This window comes from Bos javanicus, chromosome 2, assembly GCF_032452875.1.
Source record: "Bos javanicus breed banteng chromosome 2, ARS-OSU_banteng_1.0, whole genome shotgun sequence".
In the NCBI taxonomy this organism is placed as follows: domain Eukaryota; kingdom Metazoa; phylum Chordata; class Mammalia; order Artiodactyla; family Bovidae; genus Bos; species Bos javanicus.
In genome coordinates, this window is record NC_083869.1 from 97,473,889 (window position 1) to 97,488,230 (window position 14,342).

Genomic DNA, 14,342 nt, shown 5'->3' on the forward strand with positions numbered 1-14,342 from the left:
TCTGCATTTAATACTCAAATGAGCATCTCAGTATAAAGGCCAATATGTTGTTTTCCTTAGATATTCAGAATTGAAAATATTTTTTCCTGCAGAAATATTAGCTAGTTTAAATGTCTAGTCCAGATATTCTGATTCGTGTTAGTTCTCATTAGTGGCTGAATCATAAAGGAATGGAGATGAAAACAGAATTATTATAATTATACTCAACAGTTCGTTATGTACAGAATGGATTCATATATATTACAGAAACACTGTTCAATTAATGCTAAAGTTATTTACTGTGGTCTTTATACTTGGTACTCTGTTGGAACAGAAAAAAATCCACAAATTTTAAGGTAACCTCCAAAGTGGTAATGATTCTGGACAGTCATAAGATTTAAATAAAAACTTAAGTTTTGGGTCTGGAATATCATCAGTTGCTAAAATGGTACTGCTTTCTCTCTTAAACATCAGGATCACACAGAAAAGTATCATTTTAATCATTTTAATATTTTGTTGCAAAGCAGTTATACAGGTATAGCCTTGAATTAAAAATTAATTAGGCTGTTAAATGAACTTGATTCTTAAAGAAGGAAACTACCAATTATTTTTCCACAACTAACAATAACAACAATGATGTTCTTTGTTAGCTTTTCTAACACATATTTACTTGGGAGTTGGTTAACTTCCTTCTTACTAGCAAACATTAGGGTAGTCAACAATAACTTGATTAAATCAATGGGATCTGTGTGTACTGGGAAAGAAATATCCATTTGTTTTCTCAGCATCTGAAAAAACATCTCTGTTACACAATGTGTTTTTATTAACAGCAAAGGCAGAGGAGAATAATATGGAAATTAGTATATGTTTTAACCCAGAGTATGCCAGTCATTTGCATTCATCTTTTCCAATGTATACCTCATTTTTCTACAGTCAATTCATGACCAATTCTTTTTGTCCCCACAGTCACATGCAGAGAAGAAGACAAGTATTCTTCTGCCTCTTTGCTCTGACTCACTGATTCATCAACTTTTTGGATAAAAAATTATTAAACATTAAGCACACTTCATTACTGTATACTGTTTTGCTGAGAAGGATTTATTGAACTTGGCATGTGAGTCAATGATATAAAAGAGCAGAAATGTCAAAGTCATGGTAGGAAATTCACTAACTCTTTGTCTTAATGTTTGTCACCGCAAAGGTCATAAATCCAAAATGTCAACCTACTTCACTGCCTTCTTCCCTCCTTCCTCCACATGTTACTTTCAACATGCAATTCATCTATCTCATCATACCATAAATGGTATTAGCCACCTATAAAGTATTCCACAGGCACAATATTTATAGGCACAAATCCATAAATTAGAGTCCCCTCAGGAAAAATTCACCAACAGGTTTGTGTGTGAGACTCAGCCAGAGATGACCTGTATTCATGGTCAAAATATTCTACACTGATGTTCAAGTGAAGTGGATCATTTGAATCCCCCAGACTCTGCCTTTGAGCAAGTTATTTAGTCTTATGAGCCAGATACTGTCTTCCACCTGAAGATGAGAGATAAAATCATAAGCAGTGTATTTGGTACAAGTACCAGACACTAAATATGACCTCTATTATCATTTCAGTGTCTATTGATGCCTCTGTGAATAGCTGAAGGGAACAGAAATTAAGCTCATATTGGTCCGTATTGCACCTTTATGGTAAAATGCATTGAAGACTGAATCAGAAGCAGGTGAAGGAAATAGGTAATATATTCAAGAATATCGAGAGAGTCCTCACAGTAAACACAGAGTTATTTCAGACCTATAAAAGGTCTTAGCTTAATTACACATTGATCAACAAATACTAATGGAATGACAACTGATTTTTCAATACTGTGCTAGATATGATGGGGCCACAGTACAGGCGCATAAGCAATGTCATTGCTCTCAATGCCCTTGAAATTCAAGGAGACAAAGTGAATATGCATACAGAAATCAAATATACACACATACACAAGCATAATTAGCTTCTAAAGTGCATTGTCTAGAAAATCATACAATTTGTCTTTTATGAAGATTGGAAGAGAGTTTTTGGTTCATTTAACCATTTAATCTAAATAGTCTCAGTACAGAAACAACCAGTATTTTTTTTCTTCATTATGCTTCTATATACTTCTAGTTGCCTTGTTCATTTACCCATGAGCCTTCTCATACAAATGAATTCAAATTATGTTGAAAATTTTATTGTTTCATTCCTTTTAGTGACTCATTTTTAGTTGAATTTGGGGCTGCTTTAGAGTTCAGCTTTACAGTTAGGCATGGAGGATATGAGTTTACCTTGGGAAAAAGTGGTTTCACTTGATCATCATTTTAATTCAGAATGTATTAGGGAATTTTTGAATAAATATTTTCTGTAATTTAAGAAGCTTAATTAGGGTAATGGATGCAGTAGGCAGAAATCTGTGCTTTGTAAAAGAAATGAAGTCTTAATTATCCATTATAACTACCATTTATTGACTGAAGTCTCTGAGCAGAAATTCTGTTGTACTTTTTAAAAAAAAATTTAATTGGAGACTAATTACTTTACAATATTGTGGTGGTTTTTGCCATACATTGACATGAATCATCCATGGGTGTACATGTGTTCCCCATTCTGACCCTCCCTCCAACCTCCCTCCCCATCCCATCCCTCAGGTCTGTTGTACTTTTATAGAGAGATTCTCATTTCTTCTTCTCTGTAATTCTTCAAAGTAGGGGTTGTAATTCTTCCATGAGATACTTAAATGTCAGAAAGGTTAAACAACTTGCCCAAGAATATACAGTTTATGTCGTGAGGCCATGTTTCCTGTCTGTGTTTGTGTGATTCCAAAACCTGAGGTATTTTCACTTTACACTTCTTTAGTTTCAGTTCAGTTCAGTCGCTCAGTCGTGTCCAGCTCTTTGTGACCCCGTGGACTGTACCACGCCAGGCTTCCCTGTCCATCACCAACTCCCAGAGCTTGCTCAAACTCATGTCCATCGAGTTGGTGATGCCATCCAACCATCTCATCCTCTGTCGTCCCCTTCTCCTCCTGCTTTCAATCTTCCCCAGCATCAGGGACTTTTCCAGTGAGTCAGTTCCTCGCATCAGGTAATTCACTTTATTTAGTGTATCTTTTTACTTGTAAGTGAACCTGGAGCTCACAACATACAGCAGATTGGTTTAGATAGATTGCTTTACAATGTAATAATCTGGTATTTTTGCCATGGACTAAATCTCAGTGGCAAAAATCTGATTGGACTGAAATCTAATGTCTGTAAGTCATAGATATAACAAAATCTATTCAGTAAAAATAAAAATACAATGTAATTATCATTTAATTATATACAATTGTAGCATATCCCATTTGGTGGTAAACATAAACATATAATGGGATATAGGATTCACAAATGTTCTTAGAATACAACTCTTCTCTGTACATGATCAATGCTACCTTAACTAACATAGTGGATAAAATAACATTTGGAAAACATTTAAAACTCTTTTGTATCTGTTTGTCTATTTTAAATGTTTCTCTGTTTTAAATGTTCTTTAGATGCCACTCATGTTTTAAAGATTTTCAGGACAGTTTGCATGAGTGGGTATTAAGCTAATTCAGTCATGTTTGTGACTCTTTGTGACCCTATGGACTGTAGCCCTCCAGGCTCCTCTGTTCATGGGATTCTCCAGGCAAGAATACTGGAGTGGGTTGACATTTCCTCCTCCAGGGGATCTTCCCAACCCAGGGATTGAACCTGTGTCTCCTGTATTTCAGGGAGATTCTTGAACCACAGGGTAAGACCTTAAGGGAAGTTTAGAACAATACATTTTCCCTCTCAATACATCTCCTTGTAGAAAACAAATCACTGAAATCTTGGCTATAAAGCCGCATGAAAATATGGTATCAGATTTTATTTTGTAGTTAGTTAAAAATAATAATTGTGTCATAAATATTTAAGTTATCCTTCTCTAAGAGCTTTCATCCTATTTGAATCTTTTTGTAACCTTCCTTTCCTTTATTGTTTTTCTTTTTTCTCTTCCTTCCTTCATTTCTTTTTTTCTCTCTCTCCCTCCCTCCCTCCTCTTTTTTTCTTTCTTTTCCTCCACCGCAACAGTATCAAGATGATCTTAAAAATGACAAGAATAACAAAATGTCAGTGAGAGGGATCTTTATGGCAGTGGGGAAGGAAAAGCAAGACTTTTTCACTTTGTCTATGGAGGGGAGGGCTGTATGTGGGATGATTTTATTCATAGAAACCTTTACAATAATCATTGTTTTATGTCTGTCTTTTGAAGCTGGTTCCTTCTTCTGTCTTCTGTTGATGTTCTCTATGTTCCCATATCACTATCAGGCTAACTAACATAGAGGGTAGAACCCTGAGCAAGTCATTTACTTCTGAAGCCATAGTTCTTCTTTAAAAGGGGAATGAATTCTTCATCATAGATATTTTCTGAGAATTAAAAGAGATAACCTATGTAAAGTACTAGCACTCGTTAAACACTGATGTATAATATATTAGCTATTATTTGCTTGTTGAATTTGTGGGAGAAAGTAGAGGAATGAAATCACAATCGTGGACTCCTCACCCTAGATTCTTCATCCAGTTTCAAAAGATATGCTTCCCATGTGTCTCAGTGGTAAAGAATCCACCTGCCAAGCAGGAGATGTGCGTTCAATCCCTGGGTCAGGAAGATCCCCGGAAAAGGAAACAGCAGCCCACTCCTGTATTCTTGCCTGGGAAATCCCATGAACAGAGGAGCATGATGGCTTTAGTCCCCCAGGAGTCAGACATGACTTAGTGACTAAACAACGACAACTCAACCATGTGATTTAGTTCTGGGTAGTTAGCAAACTACCAATATTTGTATGGAAATAGTAGCAAATATTATATGTACATGAAAATACATTTGTAGCAAGTATTTGGTTTTTCAGGACTTGAATAGGCAGTGTCCAGACTGCATCAGCCTTTTTATTTTGATTTTATTTGATATTTTTTGCTGTGTGGCTTGCAGGATCTTAGTTTCCTGACCCAGAATTGGTACCTCTGCCACCTGCAGCAGAAGCACAGAGTCTTGACCACTGGACTGCCAGGGAAGTCCCTGCATCAACTTCTTTAAAATAAGAATATTCTTTTTCTGGCCATTTTACTGTTAATTCAACTGTTAGAACATGAGCAGTGGAAAGTGCAAATAAAGTAAAACCCAAGCTATTTTTGTCACTTTTTGAAGAAAAACACTGCTGTTAATTTTTTAAGGAGGATTTCAGCTGTGGGATAATGGTAAGACTTCTTTTTTGGGTGAGTAGGGGGAATGTGGCAGTGTTTACATTATTTTACACATTTAAGTTAGGTTATTTATACTCTACCAACTACTGAAGGTAGTTGTGAGTTTCCTGCAAATTACTGAACCTTAATTTACACTTAACTATCTGTCTGTCTTAATGATTTAATAGATTCTGTCCTATAGAATCCTACTGTAGAAGAAAGCCATTTTTGGAAAGATAGCCACTTTTGTAAATATTACGCAGAGCCCTAATATTGGCTCTCTAAATCAGAGATCTAGTAAAATACAAGAGCCAAGTAATGATTATTTTTTAATGCTGTTTTGTTTTCTTCTTATTTTCAGACTGTAGGGCATTGAATAAATATTAATCAGTTGCCCTAGTGACAACAGTATTATGGTAATATTGCAGCTGAGGGTATTGAAACATTGTTAGTCAAGTCTCACGGCTAGTGTTCTATTAACCTGAGGGTTTGTTTTCTATATAGTGAAGCATGACTTTCTCCCACCGAAGTAAGCGATGATAAGAAAAATCAAATTAAAACTTATCTTATTGCCTGTTTATAACACATAATTTGGTGCACATGTAATTTTTTTGGTTATAATTTGAACACCTAATTAAGAAAAATAGGTGAAGTCCAGAATTTTTTTGTAACATCAAAGCTGCATAGTTATGTAATATTAATTGTGGGTTGAATGTGAGAAAATGAATGATATTGAATTAAATCCACATATAACACTTGATGGCCACATGCTGCTGCTGCTGCTGCTGCTAAGTCGCTTCAGTCGTGTCCGACTCTGTGTGACCCCATAGACGGCAGCCCACCAGGCTCCGCCATCCCTGGGATTCTCCAGGCAAGAACACTGGAGTGGGTTGCCATTTCCTTCTCCAGTTCGTGAAAGTGAAAAGTGAAAGTGAAGTCGCTCAGTCGTGCCCGACTCTTAGCGACCCCATGGACTACAGCCTACCAGGCTCCTCCGTCCATGGGATTTTCCAGGCAAGAGTACCGGAGTGGGTTTCCAGATGGCCACATAGAACACTTTAATAGCAGAAAGTGAAGAGAAACTAAAGAGCCTCTTGATGAAGGTGAAAGAGGAAAGTGAAAAAACTGGCTTAAAACTCAACATTCAAAAAAGAAGATCATGGCAGCCGGTCCCATCACTTCATACAAATAGATGGGGAAAAAGTGGACCCAGTGACAGATTTCATTTTCTTAGGCTCCAAAATCACCGTGGATGGTGACTGCAGCCACAAAATTAAGACTCTTGCTCCTTGGAAGAAAAGGTATGACGAACATAGACAGCATATTAAAAAGCGGAGACATCATTTTTCCCACAAGGAAAGATTGAGGGCAAGAGGAGAAGAGAACAAGACCTTCAGAGTTGGTTGACCTTCCCTTAAGAGTAAAGAAATACAAAATTTGAGTCTCAAAAAGCCATTCTTTGTTAAAAATGAGATGAAGAATATGATATTCTATGCCTTCCCAAACAATAAGGTTCTGTTATGTAGCAGTTCTCCAAATAATCCAGATTTTAGAAGACTCAAATAACTAAAACTTTTTTTCACTTTTTGCTAATTTTGTCTTTGAGTAAAATAGGAAGATTGATGAAAGTGTGAAATTATGGGTTTAAATAGTCAAGTAGCCAAGAAAATGCTTGAAGTGTGGAGCATACCTTGTATCTTTTCAGCCAATAATTATGTTTTTATTTTGGATATTATAAACTAGCATAAATCATCCTCTCTTTCTAAGATAGTCATGTTGGCTGGTGCAAGGGTTGTGTGGAGAGATAATGCTCTCAGAATCATGACCCCTGAGCAGAAGTAGCTTCGGAGTGATTGTACGGAAGGGGCTTCGGCTTTCCACTGCTCCCCACCTGATCTTCTCAGACAGCCACTCCCTGCAAGAAGAAAACCAACAAATGATTCATTTGAATTAAAAATAGTATGTTTGCCCTGCCAATTTAAAAGTCCCCAAACCACCTCCTCTACTCCTTAAGTTCGTATAACTTTGTAGTTATCACTACTTTCAAGGTAAATGAGTTCCAAATAGTCAGTCACTCAAGTGACAGCAATGCTTAAAATACCAGCAGATTTTCCTTCCCTTCTCCAGGGGATCTTCCCAACTTAGGGATTGAACCCAGGTCTCCGGTATTGCAGGTGGATTCTTTACCAACTGAGCCACCAGGGAAGCTTAAAAGATCTAAAGAAGAAAAAAAAAAAAGATCTAAAGAAGGAAAAAAAATGATGTTTTTAATAAAAATAACTATATTTCATATTAATGTTGAAGGTTCTAGAATTACATCAGCTGGGTTTGTATTCCTGTTATATCACTTTGCTGTGTGTCTTTGAGCATATTATCTAACTCCTCTGTGCCTGAGTTCGCTCTATCATAAAGGAAAAATAAAACCACTGAGCTCATAGTGGTTGCATGAATAAGGATTACATGGGAAATTCTATTATATCTCAGTAATAAAAAAAATCCATGTTACTTAGCACAGTGATGTTAAAATAAGGATTAATTGTTGCTGTAGTTTCCATTATTGCTATTATTAAATGTTTGTCATATTGCATATAAACAAATTTGTGACTGTGCTTGAAGGCTAGAATTCTTTCACATTTTTAATATTAGAATATAGTCAGTCTTTTTACCAAAAATGATATTCATTGTGCAACAATCTTCAATGGAAGAAAGGAAAGAAAGAAGAGCACAAGACTTCTCCTTTTCCATTTTTTTCCCACTCAAACAATGAAGCTTTATATAGTGCTTTTCGCAATAAAGCACCAGAAATAAATCGACTGCTGTTCATTATCTGGACACAGAGTGTCCTGATTGCTTCAGTTCATCTAGTCATGTAAATTATTCCACACTAAATTAAGCTTTAGGATCCAAGCATCAGTAGGAAAATATTTCCTGAGTAGATTAACCAAATATACGTTATTGTAATAAAAACTTCTAAGGCAGCCCTACAAGGAACAAAGCACTTAGCTTTGGTGGGGAACATGAGGAGTTCCACAAACCTTGTATTTTTATCTAGGTTCAGTGAACTTGTGCTCAGAGGGACAATTAAGATGATGACCTGTCACGAATAAGTTGCATTTTAAACTTTGTCCTCTTCCTGCTGTTCACCAGACCTTCTGTTCCCTTTCTATATTTTTTCTTTGCTAAACAAATAACAGAACTTATGCTCTTGGCTTGATTCACACATGAATTTATGAATCATTTGGCAAATCCAGGGAGAAGCTTTTTCAGATGTCATAAAAAAAGTATAAAATGTCATAAAAGTACAAAAATATGTTAGTCAAAAATGAAATCAATTTTTCAATGATACCATTAGATATCCAGTGTCTTTGTATCTTTTTCCATATTTATATTTTTAGGATGTTCACTTTTTTTAGTCCTATTTTTTACCTCACAGTCACAAGATGGCTGCTACACCTTTAAGTATCATATTTATATTCCAGGCAGGAAAAAAGTATGGTAAAAAGGCATTCTCTGTCCCAACATTTGTTTTAATAAAAGGCTGTTTCTAAGAATTTTTCTTCTGTATATTATTAGCCAGAACTGGGCCATCTCTTCAACCCAACCAATCACTGGCCAAGGGAATTGGCTATTGAGTAAACAATGGAGAATGTCTATAGTACTCTCTTTGGTTAGTGAAAAAACCAGTCTTGTCCCTAAAACAGCCCTGTATAAGTCTCACAATTAGCTGTAGAGAAGTGTTAGTTAACTCTGGTGGCTTCTACCTTACCAAGCTGTACTCCTCCATTAATCAATCAGGTGTTCATTAAAATTCTCTCTAGAACTGTGTTATTATTCTTGGAAGTCAATTCTAATTATTTTCAAGTGATAATTAGAAACATATAGTATATATTATAGTATATCTGTATACTGAATGTCTGAAAAAAATCCTTCATGAAGAGATACTTCTATTTCTTAGACCTTTAAAGAAACTGATATAGATTTAAATCTGTCAGAAAACTTCTTGAAGCATATTGTTTTCTTCTCTACAGCTACTGTATATTTTGCTTGCTTATTTTCATGGTAACAATCACAAGTTGGATGCTCTTTTTAGCTATATCAGGACGAGGCTGAATAGGCCAGCTGAGAGCTATTTTACAAGAAAATTTAGCAATCACTTTGTGGTAATGGATATTGGTTTGTGGCACATCCGTTCCAGTTTCTGCCTTGTTAAACACTTTAAAAGCAGCTTCAGTTTACTGAGCTTCTCTTTCTGACCCTCTGGGAACTACAGGTTTTACACATTTTTGCGACTGGTAGTGAACAAAGCCAGACTAATCTGAATTGCATATTTTACCCACTGACATTATGTAGAGAAGTCTACCTGGCTACTTTTTAATAACTTTTGATTCTCTGCTGCTTCAAATTCTGGAAAACAGTGATTCTTTATAATACAAAGTTCCTACATAATCTGTTTGTATATTGTTCCACAATATTTTTAAAAGGGATTTTTTGATGGTTTAGAGAAAGGAAGCAAACATTTGGTTAATTTTGTCATTATCAATTCTGGTGGAAGCTATAGCAGTCAATTAGTCAAGTTTTATTTTACATCAGAAACACTTAAAACATGATTACTGTTGGAATAAGATACTTAATAAAATGCCAGATTTTAAAACAACACCCTTTGTCTCCCTCTTTTCCTCTGAGACTATCAAACTGTACTGAAAACATTAAAGCTGTTCACAGGATCTGTTTGATGGAAAAAGAAATGTGCAGGGAGTCCATATGTTTACGGTTATAGCAATAAAATACATCCTGCTTTATAAAGTATATTAATTCTAAATTTCAGCAGTAGACTGTTATGAGTGCTGTATTAAAATATATTATTAGGGGGTGCTTCTTGGTGGTCCAGTGGTTTAAGACACAGGTTCGATCCCTGCTCCAGGAAAACCCCACATTCCTTGAGGCAACTAAGCCCCTGTGCCACAACTACTGAGCTTGTGCACCCTAGAGCCCTGCTCTACAAGAAGAGAAGCACTCTCACCCACCACTGCAACTAGAGAAAGCAAGCAAAGCGATGAGGACCCAGCATAGCCAAAAATAAAAAAATAAATAATATTTTTAAAAAATGTATTATTAGGTCTAGTTAAAAAGTTAATTGAAGGATTCAAAGAAATCAGAAGTTTATTCCATATCCCTTTCACAAAACTGTATCATCTCTCTGATACTAATTGCTGTATTTGACATTTTCTCTGAACCTGAAGCAATACTTCTGAATACTGATGATGAATGTGAAACAGACTCCTGGAGAGTATTTCTTCATTTCTAAACCAGAGTTAACCAGACATCGCTAGAACCTTTAGGAAATGTTGCAAGATACAATTTCTAGATGATTAATAAATAATCAAGATTAGTTATTTCAGTTAACTAAAGGCTGTAACAGTTGCAACATTCAGAAGACCCAAGAATAGAACTGGTTTTGTCATGGATAAAATATTTCTGGAAACACTTCCTACCTGTCACAGTTCTCATAATGTACTTTGCTTAATTTAATATAATTAAGTAATAAAACTTCACTAAGTTTAGTCATCTCAATTCCCTCAAAATGAATGCTAGATTGTATATATAACTTGCATCAGGGATTTTAATGTAGGATTTAATGTAGGTTCCTAGTTACACTGAGAAGGTCACCCTGAACCCTTCTCATATTACTTCTTGTTGCATCCTCAGTTCAGTTTTGTTCTAAGCAAAACAATCAGAACAAGATATATGATGCTGATGCTGTCCGTTTTCAAACACCATAAAGGACATCCTGTAAAGGATTTCATGTCATCATGCCACTAACTCTACTGGCATAGGGAATAAAGGTTTGATTGGGTACAAAGTTAAAGGGCTAGAGAGAAAAACATTCAATCCATCCTTTTTATTAATGGAAAATTGAGGCCTACAGAGACGAAAAGCTTGCTTATTATTAGATAGAAACGGACGGTGGTATGAGTATCTGTTCGAAAGCATCATCAAATAAGAAAATGTGTCATCTTGGTGGTCCACCTCTTTCTCAGTCTTTATTTTGGATCAACCACTCTTACTAGTTTCAACTATCAACTGTCATTTCATTCCTTTTAAAAGTGGCATACATAAAATAATGTATTTTAAAAACTTCCTTTTATATTGCATTATTAATTCTGGCAGCTGACTGTATTTACTCACTAAGGTGAATTTCATAATCATTCAAGTGTTTTAAATGTGCTTATCATGTCCTTGCGTAGAACTTACCTGTTCTGTTTTAGAAAACATTTTGGTAATTTCATTATATGCGGAGTTAATGTAGGTAAAATGCATAATGATATTTATTTTCAAGATTTTCTATTCTGATGTAAGTAAGAATTTCCATCTTCAAGACTGGCAGTCTGGTAGAGGAAGCACTTATGTTTTGAGCAAGTTACAGGCACTGAACAGCTCTCACTGTGGAACTCATAAGTCATTTCCTTTTTAGGAAAACCAGAGTATGGTGTGACCAGTTTAAGAAAGGGAGCTACCTTTATTTGGATGGTATGATGTGCTTTTATTTTATATACATCAAATTATTTATTTCACATATTGGTCTTATGAAGTATTTATTGAGCCTAGGCTACTTAATTTCCTGAGTGGTTTACAACTAGCAAATAACAGAACTCAATTTTAAACTTAAGACTGCTTCCAAAGACATGCATCACTCATACATCATTACAGCCAGAAAGATTAAACGACTCAACGTGAATAAATAGACTTTTTGATTTAATGAATTATTTCTGTTATGGAATGATGGCACGTGAAGTTTCTGCCAGGCAGAAAGGTTGCATAAGTGTTTATTAAGAGCATGTATTCTAATTTTTTTTCTGTGCTGTAAAAATTGTGAAGAGGAACTTTTATAAATAAAAATGCCTATAATAAAATTAGGTTTAATTATAGACAGGCCTTAGCTCTTTTCACTGTTCCTAATTTACTGTAAAGTTGTCAATCCCTCCCCTGTTTTGAACAAAATGGTCTTTCCAGCCACTTGGAACCTTTACTTATAACGACTTCCTGCCTTCATTCCATCTACTTCTATTTTTAACATTGGGGTTTAGAGACAGACTTAGCACAGTGCCAGGAACATAATATATTTAAATAATGTGAATTTGTGCTCTTAATAACATCAGAGTTTAAAGTACGCAATCTGATGTTTCTAACCCTTTTTGCAGTTGTGTGTCAGTATCATTTCCTTTTCCTATATAATTTCTTCTTTTAAAAGTCCTATGTGTTATGCTTAAAACTTGCTTTCAAATCCTGACTTTTAACATTAACTAAAATTAAGATCACTTTCACTTGCAGGATTTTTTGAGAATCTAAAAAACACTATTTGAGAGAACTGAGTCATCACAAAACAGAACGAAAATATTAATAAAACACACACATTTATTTTTAAGAGGTAGAGTGGTATAGTGAGAAAAGCCCGTTACTGGGAATAATGAAACACAGATCCTGCTTTTGCCTCTCCAAAAATCAGATGCTTGAGTTTATGAATGTATATATGGGAATAAAACAATCCCTGGGCCCAGCACCTTTACAAGATTCTCATGGAGAATATAAGAGATATGATGCAGAAAAATACTTGGTAAACAGCACATCGATGTTCAGGTGTCAATGACTGTTGCTTTTATGAATACTACCACCTAAACTCGTGAGGGCAGGAATTGGAGCAGCTGCTCAGTTGAAGTCTAACTGGTTATTTCAAGTAATTTTTCCCCCTATTTTTGTGCCTCTCTTATTTTTGGACTGTCCCTACTACATTTAATTAATTGGTCCTTATCCCAAACTGAGGTATTTGGGAATGTTACCACTGCCTAATGAAGTGTGAAAATTATGCCAAAAGGAGGAAGAATCTCAAACTTTTTAGAGTTAGTAGGGCTTCCCTAGTGGCTCAGTGTTAAAGAATCTGCCTGCAAATACATAAGATGAGGGTTTGATCCCTGAGTTAGGAAGATCTCCTGGAGAAGGAAATGGCAACCCACTCTGGTATGCTTGCCTGGGAAATCCCTTGGACAGAGGAGCCTGGTGTGCTGCAGTCGATGGTGTCACAAAAGAGTCGGACAGTACTGAGCGCATGATGGGTGAATACCCATACATACACACAATTCAGAAATGTATTTGGTATTTGCTTGATGAATTTTATTTAGAAGGTCAGGACTGTTTGCTTTGGATGCCCCTGGTAAATCTTATGGAGGCACTGAACTACAAAGGGATGCCAGTCTGTACACACACACACACATGCACACACGCACACATTTATTCTTGATTTGCTTGTTTCTCTGCCTTGTTTCAGAAAGGATTCAGTGTTTCAGAAAGAATTTAGGGTTAACCTTTGAGTGAATAAATATAATTATATAGTCTTGATTCACAGGGTGTCTAACTAAATAATTAGAAAATAACAGATGGTTTTTATAGGAGAGTGCTCACTGCCCACTGCAATCATGATTATCCTTAATTTTATGATCTTATGTCTTGTATTGTTTGAATCTGTATTACTGCCTAGAACTCCAGAGGTGTTCATTTGATAGATAAGGATTTATTTCCCTTTATAAATGCATATATTCTGAGAAAGCTCATATGCTAGCAGATGTCCATTCGATTTAGTTATTGGTTTATTTGTTTCAAAAGTTGAAGTAGAATCTAATGTGGGGATGAGTTTCAGTGGAGTCTGAAATGGAAACAGTTTTGTATCATGGAAAATTCTACGAGAGTGGAAAGATGTGATGAATGGGGTTCTTTATTGATGTCAAGGCTTGTAGTTGGGCTGGAGATAATTGAGAACATAGAGTACTGGAGGAAAAGTTCTAATTTTCTGATAAAGATGACACTTACATATAAATTTTCAATATAAAGGGATCAAAACAGAAATTCAGCTTTAATTCTTCACTTTACAGTCCAATTCTTTCATTCGTCCATTCAGCATCTGTGAAGCAATTAGTGTTCTGCATAGTGTTCCTGAAAAGTACTCGCATCTCAGTTTTGTACTGTGGTTCAACCACATTGAGTTAAATAAATTTCTGTGGGCTACCAGGAAACCCAAGTAATATCTAATATTTTTCATAAACTGGGGAAGG

At 35.6% G+C, this 14,342-nt stretch overlaps 1 protein-coding gene across 36 annotated transcripts in view; it reads left to right on the forward strand.

The window, feature by feature from the left end:
* Positions 1 to 14,342, forward strand: part of MAP2 (microtubule associated protein 2) — a 297,992-nt gene that overhangs the window by 110,663 nt on the left and 172,987 nt on the right. The window contains exon 3 of one of the 36 annotated variants that reach the window (XM_061383262.1): positions 11,714 to 11,769. The exons of the other annotated variants lie outside the window; for them this stretch is intronic. The gene's annotated coding sequence lies outside the window, so the exon portion shown is untranslated. The remainder of the gene's footprint in view (positions 1 to 11,713; positions 11,770 to 14,342) is intronic. 36 annotated transcript variants of the gene reach the window in all.